Source organism: Triturus cristatus, chromosome 3_2 (assembly GCF_964204655.1).
Source record: "Triturus cristatus chromosome 3_2, aTriCri1.1, whole genome shotgun sequence".
Classification (NCBI taxonomy): Eukaryota; Metazoa; Chordata; class Amphibia; order Caudata; family Salamandridae; genus Triturus; species Triturus cristatus.
This window is the reverse complement of record NC_140584.1, coordinates 271,699,899-271,713,600: the sequence shown is the minus strand read 5'-3', so window position 1 is coordinate 271,713,600 and position 13,702 is coordinate 271,699,899.

The window sequence follows — 13,702 nt, the reverse complement described above, 5'->3', positions numbered from 1 at the left end:
AAGTTTTGAGCCAAGAGTCCCTTTTGCATTGGAAATGGCTGCAGTAAACAAGGAGAACATTGCTGGCGGTGGTGGACATGGAGCGCAAAGGAGGCTGGGAGTTGCAGATGGGTGGGCTGGAGCATTGCATTGACGGTTTTCTGCCGTAATTGATGCTTGATGTAAAAAGAGATGGGATGGTGGCAGCATTTTCTGATTTTCAGTGCGAAAGGCATGGTCCGTTCACAAAGATCCCAAAAGCTCTATTTAGGAGCCCACTGAGTCATACAAAGGGTCCAGGGCATGAAGGGCATCAGTTGGTAGTCAGCATCTCACTGAAGACGTGTCCAGGTGCTATATGTGTGCCTTTTATGTTGCTGTGGCTCAGATTTTTGAGGCCGCAGACTAGCCCTTTGAGTCAATCTGGGGTCCAGGGTTCAAGAGTGGTTGCAGGTACACTTCTTCCTCCCCAGGCAAGTGGACAGCAAGTCAGCACAGCAAGGCAGTAACTCCTTCAGAGTAGCAGTCCAGCAGAGTGACAGTCTTTTCAGCAACACAGCAGTCCTTCATCCTGGCAGTGCAGGTCCAGAAGTATATTAAAGTGGTGGTGTCTGAGGTCCTTCTTTTAGATACTAATGCCCTGGTTCTGGAAGGTGGGAGAAGGTTCTGGACAGTGGCTGTGAAGAGCAAGGAATGTTCTGCCTCCTCTGGCTTCAAGTTGGCTGAAGTGACAATGCAGGGTCGTTAGGCCCTTTGTGTGAAGGCAGGGCACAGGCTTTTCAGTGTGAATCTTTGCTCAGCTCCGCCTCCCCCATCCTGCCAGCAGATGACCCACTTTGTTACACCTAATCCCTCTAATGTGTTTCTGTCTGGGAGGAATTTACAAAGTCTAACTGTCAGTTACAGCCAGTCATGTGACACAGGCTATAGGCAAAGAAAAATTTCAGCCTTCTAAAAGTGGGATTTTAAAAATTGTGATAAAAAATCCGACTTCACCAGTAAATATGGCTTTTCACCCCAATTCCAACAAAACTCCAATGTTATCCTATTGGCGAGATTGGCCTTGCAGTAGTGACAAATAAATGTAAGAGATTTTCACTACCGGGTAATGTAAAACTCAAACGTACATGTTTTTAAATACACTGCACGCTGCCCTTGGCCTACCTTAGGGGTGACTTCTGTGTACTAAAAAGGAAGGTTTGGGCCTGGGAAAAGGTTTATTTTGCAGGCCGAAATGGCAGTTTAAACTGCACACATAGACTCTGCAATGGCATAGTGCATCCTGGGCCTGTAAATTAAATGTCACAAGTGGACGGATGCAGCCATTGTGCAACCCACCATACTGTAAACATGGCTGCAGGAGAACCGTTTGTAGCCTGGCTGTTGTAGTTTTAAACTGCAATTTAGATCAGCCGCAATAACTGTTTTCAAATATTTATCATTCAGACCTGAGCAGGCCTTACTGTCCATAAGCATTACAACAAACAAATGATGGACGGAATGCTGACAATGCATACATTCTCCCCAGTCAAGAGATCTGGGTTAAATCCATCGTTCTTTTGCCCACTACACCACCCCAGTTTAGACATGGCCATATGCAAATCAGTCTTGACCCTGTGCCTCATGGGAACAGTCCAGCCCGAACTGCCAAGCCATGTCTTCCCTGGACCGGAATCAAGCATCCTAGGACCGGTTTCTGGCTATCAGCCGTCATCAGCCAGGATAGCTTGACTCCAGTAGCGTAGTGAGCACGGGTCCCACGTCTGGGAATACCCATCCCACTTAGGGCGAAAAGCGTTACAACAAACAAATGATGGACGGAATGCTGACAATGCATACATTCTCCCCCAGTCAAGAGATCTGGGTTAAATCCATCATTCTTTTGCCCACTACACCACCCCAGTTTAGAAATGGCCATATGCAAATCAGTCTTGACCCTGTGCCTCATGGGAACAGTCCAGCCCGAACTGCCAAGCCATGTCTTCCCTGGACCGGAATCAAGCATCCTAGGACCGGTTTCTGGCTATCAGCCGTCATCAACCAGGATAGCTTGACTCCAGTAGCGTAGTGAGCACGGGTCCCACGTCTGGGAATACCCATCCCACTTAGGGCGAAAAGCGTTACAAAAAACAAATGATGGACGGAATGCTGACAATGCATACATTCTCCCCCAGAAAAGAGATCTGGGTTAAATCCATCGTTCTTTTGCCCACTACACCACCCCAGTTTAGACATGGCCATATGCAAATCAGTCTTGACCTTGTGCCTCATGGGAACAGTCCAGCCCGAACTGCCAAGCCATGTCTTCCCTGGACCGGAATCAAGCATCTTAGGACCGGTTTCTGGCTATCAGCCGTCATCAGCCAGGATAGCTTGACTCCAGTAGCGTAGTGAGCACGGGTCCCACGTCTGGGAATACCCATCCCACTTAGGGCGAAAAGCGTACAAAACAAACAAATGATGGACGGAATGCTGACAATGCATACATTCTCCCCCAGTCAAGAGATCTGGGTTAAATCCATCGTTCTTTTGCCCACTACACCACCCCAGTTTAGACATGGCCATATGCAAATCAGTCTTGCCCCTGTGCCTCATGGGAACAGTCCAGCCCGAACTGCCAAGCCATGTCTTCCCTGGACCGGAATCAACCATCCTAGGACCGGTTTCTGGCTATCAGCCGTCATCAGCCAGGATAGCTTGACTCCAGTAGCGTAGTGAGCACGGGTCCCACGTCTGGGAATACCCATCCCACTTAGGGCGAAAAGCGTTACAACAAACAAATGATGGACGGAATGCTTACAATGCATACATTCTCCCCCAGTCAAGAGATCTGGGTTAAATCCATCGTTCTTTTGCCCACTACACCATCCCAGTTTAGACATGGCCATATGCAAATCTGTCTTGACCCTGTGCCTCATGGGAACAGTCCAGCCCGAACTGCCAAGCCATGTCTTCCCTGGACCGGAATCAAGCATCCTAGGACCGGTTTCTGGCTATCAGCCGTCATCAGCCAGGATAGCTTGACTCCAGTAGCGTAGTGAGCACGGGTCCCACGTCTGGGAATACCCATCCCACTTAGGGCGAAAAGCGTTACAACAAACAAATGATGGACGGAATGCTGACAATGCATACATTCTCCCCCAGTCAAGAGATCTGGGTTAAATCCATCGTTCTTTTGCCCACTACACCACCCCGGTTTAGACATGGCCATATGCAAATCAGTCTTGACCCTGTGCCTCATGGGAACAGTCCAGCCTGAACTGCCAAGCCATGTCTTCCCTGGACCGGAATCAAGCATCCTAGGACCGGTTTCTGGCTATCAGCCGTCATCAGCCAGGATAGCTTGACTCCAGTAGCGTAGTGAGCACGGGTCCCACGTCTGGGAATACCCATCCCACTTAGGGCAAAAAGCGTTACAACAAACAAATGATGGATGGAATGCTGACAATGCATACATTCTCCCCCAGTCAAGAGATCTGGGTTAAATCCATCGTTCTTTTGCCCACTACACCACCCCAGTTTAGACATGGCCATATGCAAATCAGTCTTGACCCTGTGCCTCATGGGAACAGTCCAGCCCGAACTGCCAAGCCATGTCTTCCCTGGACCGGAATCAAGCATCCTAGGACCGGTTTCTGGCTATCAGCCGTCATCAACCAGGATAGCTTGACTCCAGTAGCGTAGTAAGCACGGGTCCCACGTCTGGGAATACCCATCCCACTTAGGGCGAAAAGCGTTACAAAAAACAAATGATGGACGGAATGCTGACAATGCATACATTCTCCCCCAGTCAAGAGATCTGGGTTAAATCCATCGCTCTTTTGCCCACTACACCACCCCAGTTTAGACATGGCCATATGCAAATCAGTCTTGACCCTGTGCCTCATGGGAACAGTCCAGCCCGAACTGCCAAGCCATGTCTTCCCTGGACCGGAATCAAGCATCCTAGGACCGGTTTCTGGCTATCAGCCGTCATCAGCCAGGATAGCTTGACTCCAGTAGCGTAGTGAGCACGGGTCCCACGTCTGGGAATACCCATCCCACTTAGGGCGAAAAGCGTTACAACAAACAAATGATGGACGGAATGCTGACAATGCATACATTCTCCCCCAGTCAAGAGATCTGGGTTAAATCCATCGTTCTTTTGCCCAGTACACCACCCCAGTTTAGACATGGCCATATGCAAATCAGTCTTGACCCTGTGCCTCATGGGAACAGTCCAGCCCGAACTGCCAAGCCATGTCTTCCCTGGACCGGAATCAACCATCCTAGGACCGGTTTCTGGCTATCAGCCGTCATCAGCCAGGATAGCTTGACTCCAGTAGCGTAGTGAGCACGGGTCCCACGTCTGGGAATACCCATCCCACTTAGGGCGAAAAGCGTTACAACAAACAAATGATGGACGGAATGCTGACAATGCATACATTCTCCCCCAGTCAAGAGATCTGGGTTAAATACATCGTTCTTTTGCCCACTACACCACCCCAGTTTAGACATGGCCATATGCAAATCAGTCTTGACCCTGTGCCTCATGGGAACAGTCCAGCCCGAACTGCCAAGCCATGTCTTCCCTGGACCGGAATCAAGCATCCTAGGACCGGTTTCTGGCTATCAGCCGTCATCAGCCAGGATAGCTTGACTCCAGTAGCGTAGTGAGCACGGGTCCTACGTCTGGGAATACCCATCCCACTTAGGGCGAAAAGCGTTACAACAAACAAATGATGGACGGAATGCTGACAATGCATACATTCTCCCCCAGTCAAGAGATCTGGGTTAAATCCATCGTTCTTTTGCCCACTACACCACCCCAGTTTAGACATGGCCATATGCAAATCAGTCTTGACCCTGTGCCTCATGGGAACAGTCCAGCCCGAACTGCCAAGCCATGTCTTCCCTGGACCGGAATCAAGCATCCTAGGACCGGTTTCTGGCTATCAGCCGTCATCAGCCAGGATAGCTTGACTCCAGTAGCGTAGTGAGCACGGGTCCCACGTCTGGGAATACCCATCCCACTTAGGGCGAAAAGCGTTACAACAAACAAATGATGGACGGAATGCTGACAATGCATACATTCTTCCCCAGTCAAGAGATCTGGGTTAAATCCATTGTTCTTTTGCCCACTACACCACCCCAGTTTAGACATGGCCATATGCAAATCAGTCTTGACCCTGTGCCTCATGGGAACAGTCCAGCCCGAACTGCCAAGCCATGTCTTCCCTGGACCGGAATCAAGCATCCTAGGACCGGTTTCTGGCTATCAGCCGTCATCAGCCAGGATAGCTTGACTCCAGTAGCGTAGTGAGCACGGGTCCCACGTCTGGGAATACCCATCCCACGTAGGGCGAAAAGCGTTACAACAAACAAATGATGGACGGAATGCTGACAATGCATACATTCTCCCCCAGTCAAGAGATCTGGGTTAAATCCATCGTTCTGGGGTGAATGTATGACATTGTTCTGCATTCTGTCCATCAATTGTTCTTTTTGCATTTGTCACCCCGAGTGGGAAGGGTATGCCCAGACGTGGGTCCCTTGCTCTCCATGCCACTGGAATCAAGCTATCCTGGCTGAAGAGGGGTGAAACCCCGAAATCGGTCCTAGGATGCTTGTTTCCAGTCCAGGGAGGACCTGGCTTGGCAGTTCGGGCTGGACTGTTCCCATGAGGCACAGGGTCAAGACTGATTTGCATATGGCTGGGTTCAAACTGGAAAGGCATGGTGAGCAAAAAAACGATGGATTTAGGCCCAGATCTCTGTACTGGGGTGAATGTATGACATTGTTCTGCATTCTGTCCATCAATTGTTCTTTTTGCATTTGTCACCCCGAGTGGGAAGGGTATGCTCGGACGTGGGTCCCTTGCTCTCCATGCCACTGGAATCAAGCTATCCTGGCTGAAGAGGGGTGAAACCACGAAACCGGTCCTAGGATGCTTGTTTCCAGTCCAGGGAGGACCTGGCTTGGCAGTTCGGGCTGGACTGTTCCCATGAGGCATAGGGTCAAGACTGATTTGCACATGGCTGGGTTCAAACTGGAAAGGCATGGTGAGCAAAAAAACAATGGATTTAGGCCCAGATCTCTGTACTGGGGTGAATGTATGACATTGTTCTGCATTCTGTCCATCAATTGTTCTTTTTGCATTTGTCACCCCGAGTGGGAAGGGTATGCTCAGACGTGGGTCCCTTGCTCTCCATGCCACTGGAATCAAGCTATCCTGGCTGAAGAGGGGTGAAACCCCGAAACCGGTCCTAGGATGCTTGTTTCTAGTCCAGGGAGGACCTGGCTTGGCAGTTCGGGCTGGACTGTTCCCATGAGGCACAGGGTCAAGACTGATTTGCATATGGCTGGGTTCAAACTGGAAAGGCATGGTGAGCAAATAAACGATGGATTTAGGCCCAGATCTCTGTACTGGGGTGAATGTATGACATTGTTCTGCATTCTGTCCATCAATTGTTCTTTTTGCATTTGTCACCCCGAGTGGGAAGGGTATGCCCAGACGTCTCTCCATGCCACTGGAATCAAGCTATCCTGGCTGAAGAGGGGTGAAACCGCGAAATCGGTCCTAGGATGCTTGTTTCCAGTCCAGGGAGGACCTGGCTTGGCAGTTCGGGCTGGACTGTTCCCATGAGGCACAGGGTCAAGACTGATTTGCATATGGCTGGGTTCAAACTGGAAAGGCATGGTGAGCAAAAAAACGATGGATTTAGGCCCAGATCTCTGTACTGGGGTGAATGTATGACATTGATCTGCATTCTGTCCATCAATTGTTCTTTTTGCATTTGTCACCCCGAGTGGGAAGGGTATGCCCAGACGTGGGTCCCTTGCTCTCCATGCCACTGGAATCAAGCTATCCTGGCTGAAGAGGGGTGAAACCCCGAAACCGGTCCTAGGATGCTTGTCTCCAGTCCAGGGAGGACCTGGCTTGGCAGTTCGGGCTGGACTGTTCCCATGAGGCACAGGGTCATGACTGATTTGCATATGGCTGGGTTCAAACTGGAAAGGCATGGTGAGCAAAAAACGATGGATTTAGGCCCAGATCTCTGTACTGGGGTGAATGTATGACATTGTTCTGCATTCTGTCCATCAATTGTTCTTTTTGCATTTGTCACCCCGAGTGGGAAGGGTATGCCCAGACGTGGGTCCCTTGCTCTCCATGCCACTGGAATCAAGCTATCCTGGCTGAAGAGGGGTGAAACCCCGAAACCGGTCCTAGGATGCTTGTTTCCAGTCCAGGGAGGACCTGGCTTGGCAGTTCAGGCTGGACTGTTCCCATGAGGCACAGGGTCAAGATTGATTTGCATATGGCTGGGTTCAAACTGGAAAGGCATGGTGAGCAAAAAAACGATGGATTTAGGCCCAGATCTCTGTACTGGGGTGAATGTATGACATTGTTCTGCATTCTGTCCATCAATTGTTCTTTTTGCACTTACTGTCCATAAGGCAGGGTGTATGGTAGTTAAAACTTGAAATAAGCACATGTAGGAATAAAATGTTATACATTTTTGCAGTGAAAAGGCCCCAAAATATATTTTCACTATAGAGCATTGCTGGCTGTTCCATAGAAAAACATTTAGTTACATTATTACATTTCTGCTGGTAATTTTGGCTAGGAAACAGATAAACACATAATTGAACTATTTTTGAACGTAAAGTGGGATATATGACAAACAGGAAAAGGTACTTAAAGAAAGTTACCTTTTCCTTGCCTAAAGCTTCTAAAGGCCCATTAGTCTATGCTCTCCCACTTCCGCCAGGAAATAATTAGCAGCTGAATAGTTGTGAATTGGTGTGTAATGTCTCAAAATAACAAACAATAGGCTGACCTGAATTGACAACAATAACTCCTCTGAATCCGACAGAAAAGGTAGAGTGGGACTGTGAGAATACTTTTTGACAATGCAGTGTCAAATCCTACTTGAATGTCAAATCTTGCTTAAAAGGTCTGCTGGAAGTTTATATATATAACACTCTCAGCATACTTCAAAGGGTGAAAACAGGAACCCAAACCAATTATTGTGCATTCACTCTCTGGTTGCTGGAAAATCCTGCTTTGTTCTACCAGACTTCTGACGGTGGGTTTATTGTAGGTACAGTGATTGCCCCAAACTGGATTTCAGAGTTTAATGTGGGAGGACACTAGGATTAATACAGAACACACCCCACACACATCCCCAGTCCTCAGAGCCTAAGTTTAATGTGGACAATGTAAATGTTCTAATTTGGTAGGATTGGTATTGGGAAATTTTCCCCACCCACGGAGTCATTGTCATCCATTAGCTTGTGCCAGGTCTAAATATGGCCCCTCAAGGCACCCACTTGAGAATGCTCCTAGACCTGAGGAATTTCAGATGAGGACTGAATGTGGTATCCACAACCTGAGAAAGGCCCTGGAAGACTGTACCTGCTCCCTCTTTTACCCAGGACAAAGAAGTTGACTCCATGGCTCATAAGGCTTACCTCCTGTTCAAGCTACAGGGACAAAACAAGCTACATGAGATATTTTCCTTCAACTGCCTACCTGACCAGTGGAAATTGGACCTGGACTGGACCCTGCTGTTAGGACTCAGTGTGATACCCTGTGTGCCTGTTAGTTATCTGGTGGGGGATTACACCGATAAGTGGTTTCCGGCATATGAGGTGGCCCTATATATGTACAGAGTGCCAAAGGAAGGCTGCCGGGCTAGTCTGTGGAAGGACATGCTAATTGCTGGGAGGGATACCCTCCTAGTCCTAGAGGTTGCTGAACAGAGAATATATGCTGCTATGATGAAAGCCCTTATTAAAAAGTTTGGCTTATCCACAGATTAGTATCACCTGGCATTCAGGGAAAACCATAGGCAGACCTACCAGTCATGGGTTGATTTTGTGTCCCAGGAAGGCACTGGAAAGTTGGCTGAAGGGCAGCAAAGTGGATGATTACAATGGGCTGTGAAATTGGTTTATGGAAGAGCACATAATGAGCAATTGTTTTACGGAGTTGTGTCAGCATCTACTAGATACCAAGCTCACTGTGCCTAGACAGCTTGGGGAAGAGGCTGAACTCTGGATTAGCATCAAAATGTCAAAAAACAAACATGAGAGTGACCAGAGGAAGGGTAGATCAGACACCCCTCAGCAGGGAGAGAGGAAGGTATGGAAACAACAGAGAGGTAGCTCGAAGGCCACCAAAAGAACTTGGATGGAAAGGATTCCCATACCTCCACAGAGCAAAAGGGTGGAAGTTTATGATGGGTAAAAGCCCAAGTTGCCTTTTCACTTGACCAAGTGTTATGACTTTTTCCAGTCATGGCACAAGCGGAGGGACTCTGGCTGTCCCAGGAAACTACCTACAGGTTGGCACTCCACAGGGGTGGCTTATGTGGCTTTGGGGGGCTTAGCCCTTAGAGGAGAGGACAGAGGTATCCCTAGTGGCCCTTATTTGGATGTAGACCCAGGAGGAAAGCTGGCAATGCCTTGCATGGGAGCCGTCACTTTAGGGAGGTCTGAGTGAATGTGGTCCCTGTCAAGGCTCTGTGGGATACATGTGCCAGCCAGAATATGGTAGTAGACAAGCTGGTTTTCCAAGAACAGTATATGCCCCAGGCCCATGGGCAGGACTTCTTTTTCTCTACGTTCCTGGTTTCCTTGGAATGAGAGGGGTACACATGCAGAAGAGAGTTATTGTCAGCCCCCAAATGCCAATGTTAGAAGTGAACTTCCACATGTGAGAAAAAAGAGGTGGGAGGGGTGGTCACACTGAGTGTCCCAAAAACCCAGATTTCTGGAGGTAGTGCTCCGAAATGGAGAGAATGGAAGCCCGGATGAAGAGTAAAGGGAAAGAGGTTGAGGCCATTCACAGTGGGAGGACCAGTGGGTCAGGAGTTACCTGCTTTGAGAGAAGAGCACATCGAGGCAGACCATGGTGAGGCCACTTCTGACCTGGAGGTGCTGTCTGCCCTGTCATGTAAATGGAGGACAGGAGACCTACCCTACACCATCTCAATTAATAGTTCAATTTTGTACACTCAATGAAGGTTCTAGTAATGTTTTTGATTTTTTTAAAGGATTTCTCTGCCTGCAACATTTAAAGCAGAGGCAGAGTAGTTATGGTATGATGTCCTGTGTGGCTAAGAAGTCTGTTTGCCCTCTTACACAAAACATATTTAGCTAGTGGCATTTGCTCCATTATTTACTTTCTGTTAGAAACAAAAAACAATTTTACAATGAATATTTTTTTTAATGGTGTGTTATTTGCATATGCATTTTTCAAAATGTGTCTTTTTTACCTTGGTGTCTTCGCTGGAGTATTCTTTCCTTCTTTACATTTTCCTCTTTCCTTTGCTTTGCTTTTTGCAGAATTTGCTGAATTTCATATCCTTTTTTTGTTAGCTTTTTCAGCTGATAGATACATCTGATAAGTAAAATATTTGTATATTCTTTGCATCTATCCTGCTGGAAAATATTTTTGTTTTAGTAGTATTATCTTTTCTTTTTTTTAAAGAATTTTGTTATTTAGTTCTAGTTTGTTAAATATTTTATGTACATTTTAACTAGTTTTGAAATATTTACCTTGTAGATGTCTGACAACATCAAGATTTTTATTTCACAATTTTTTCTTTTGAGATGTCATCAGTGATGTCATAGAACATGTCATGAGTGATGTAATATGTGAGGGCATAAGCAGTGCATGGTGGTGGTGCAGGTTATAGTCAGACCTGCTAACTATAGCTGGTGAACTTCTGTGTTTTTTTTTGTTGAAAACGTCAATGTTGTCACTGACATATTCATCTACCTATAATGTTGCTTTAACGTTTTTTTTTTCCAGTTAATTTCTAAGGTTTAAAAAAAACAGACCTTTTTATCAAACCTAACTAGAACGTTACTTTACCTGTTGTTCTTTTCCAGTGAATGAATATATATATATATTCACTGAAAAAACCATAGGTTTCACACACGTTATAGTTAGGAATTAGCATTTAAAAAACCTTGCAAATTCACTGAAAAAACCATAGGTTTCACACATGTTATAGTTAGCTGTACATTTCACTCGTAAAAAACCAATGAAATTCCACGTTATAGTTAGTGCAGGCAACTATAACTCACGCGACCGCAATCCTCTGCTGATGATGTCAGATATTACATCACTGATGACATATGTGTCTTTATGAAAAATAAATATTTGTAATATATGTATAGCTAAAGATACAGTATTAGCATCAACAAAGGATTGCGGTCGCGTGAGTTATAGTTGCCTGCACTAACTATAACGTGGAATTTCATTGGTTTTTTACGAGTAAAATGTACAGCTAACTATAACATGTGTGAAACCTATGGTTTTTTCAGTGAACTTGCAAGGTTTTTTAAATGCTAAGTTATGTATTTATTTTTAATTTTTGCGCGCACGGTGCGCTTCGCGCAACGTGCGCAGACTGTGGGCGCACGGTACGCTTCGCGCACCGAGCGCCCACATTGCGCATTTCGTACCGTGCATGCCTCGCCATTTTTTTCAAAATATCAATTGATTTTTTTCTCCCTTGGGGGTCCTTAGATTTATATATTAAATGTGATTATTAATTTTTTTTATTTTTTTTATTTTACCGTACGCGTACGGTAAGCTTACCGTACGCGCACCCCGCGATTTTTTAAAAAAATTATTAAATTTTTTTTTCATACTTTTTGGTCCTTCGTGAACCCCCTGACGAACGCTAGGGGGTCTGCAACTCTCTTCGTTGCCCCCTTTTCATGTTATCAACCTTTTTTTTTCAGTGCGACAGACAGAAAATGGCGGCCGATACTTCCTGGTTTCGACCGATTCGAATGTTTACTTTGATCTAACAACCAATCAGAAACGCGCTCGCGCACGGCACCGTACGCGTACGGTAAGCTTACCGTAAGCGCACGGTAAGCGCACGGAGCGCTGCCACAGATATATATATTGATTTAAATGCTATTTTCTCAGGAACTACTGAACAGATTTACACCAGACCTACAAAAGGCACTTCCTTGACCTTATGGCTACCTCTCTGCCAAATTACAAGTAATTCTGTTCAGCCGTTCGGGCTGTAGCTGTGTCTAAAGGTCCTATGGAAAAATGCATGGGGAAAACGCGTTTTGGGACCCCCCTTTTTTCTCAGCCCCCGCTTGACGAATCACCCCGAGACTTTCAGGGTAGGAGCGGAGCGTAGCGCCCCATTAGTTTTGAAAATTTCGCGAGGATTCGTCAACCGGTGCCAAAGTTATTCAAAATAGAATTTTCAGATTTCCTACGGAAACATGGTCCTAACTATAACTATCTACTGGCGACCGCCAGTAGATAATATATATATATATATATATATATATATATATTCCAAATGCAAGAAGACTCTTAATTGGAAGCGCCACACGTTGCGTGTTCAACTCTTTATTGGCAGATTGCAGTATAACAAGCCGGTAAGTTTCAGCAGTTTCCCGTTCTATAATCACTTCTGCCATACGCGTTTCTGGACCAATGTCCCTTGTTCACTGGCTGGATTGGAGAGGGTAGTCAGGTGAGCAGCAGTGTTTTTAAGTCCTGACAAAGTGGGCGTATCCAATCGATGCATTCTGGTCTTATGAGTTCAAACATCCGTAATGGAAACCACCCGACATCCCTCTCACCAAGTTGTTTCTCAGATGGGTTTTGGCAAAAAACTCAGTCCCGCCTGTATTCTGCTCTCTGTATATATATATACACATTATAAACAAACAAAGTGCCCTAAGCATCTAGGAAGGCACTCGACAGTTCTCTACCCTCCGGGTTTCAAAACAGCATACCATTCCGCTTCCACCAAAAATTAAGATTAGCCCGACGCGTTTCAGGGTTAAGAACCCTTCCTTATGGGCTTGCGGAAAATGACACTTGAACACAGCTTTACTTGCATTTCCGGTTATTTTATTCTTAACAAGCCCCCCTAGTGGGCGTATGCTAAGTGCATCGTCTCACTATTGTCACTGGGACTTGTAGTCCGTAATGCTCTCAATTGACTTCCTTTTAGTAAGGTCGAGTTTTCATTTGCAATAATGCTTAGTCTTTTAAATTCCTTGAGTAGGCTGTGGCGCGGTCAGGCATGCTAATGAACAAAGAGTCCTGTGCTGATCAGTTCCCAATTGTTTAGGAACACAAGCCTCGTCCTGCTGGCGAAACCCTCCTTCATCCAGCAAGTGATGGTGCCTTCCACACGGCCGGGCCGCCGTGTAAAATATTAACAAACAAAGTGCCCTAAGCATCTTGGAAGGCACTCGACAGTTCTCTACCCTCCGGGTTTCAAAACAGCATACCATTCCGCTTCCACCAAAAATTAAGATTAGCCCGACGCGTTTCAGGGTTAAGAACCCCTTCCTCATGGGCTTGCGGAAAATGACACTTGAACACAGCTTTACTTGCATTTCCGGTTATTTTATTCTTAACAAGCCCCCCTAGTGGGCGTATGCTAAGTGCATCGTCTAACCATTGTCACTGGGACTTGTAGTCCGTAATGCTCTCAATTGACTTCCTTTTAGTAAGGTCGAGGTTTCATTTGCAATAATGCTTAGTCTTTTAAATTCCTTGAGCAGGCTGTGGCGCGGTCAGGCATGCTAATGAACAAAGAGTCCTGTGCTGATCAGTTCCCAATTGTTTAGGAACACAAGCCTCGTCCTGCGGGCGAAACCCTCCTTCATCCAGCAAGTGATGGTGCCTTCCACACGGCCGGGCCGCCGTGTAAAATATTAACAAAGTGCCCTAAGC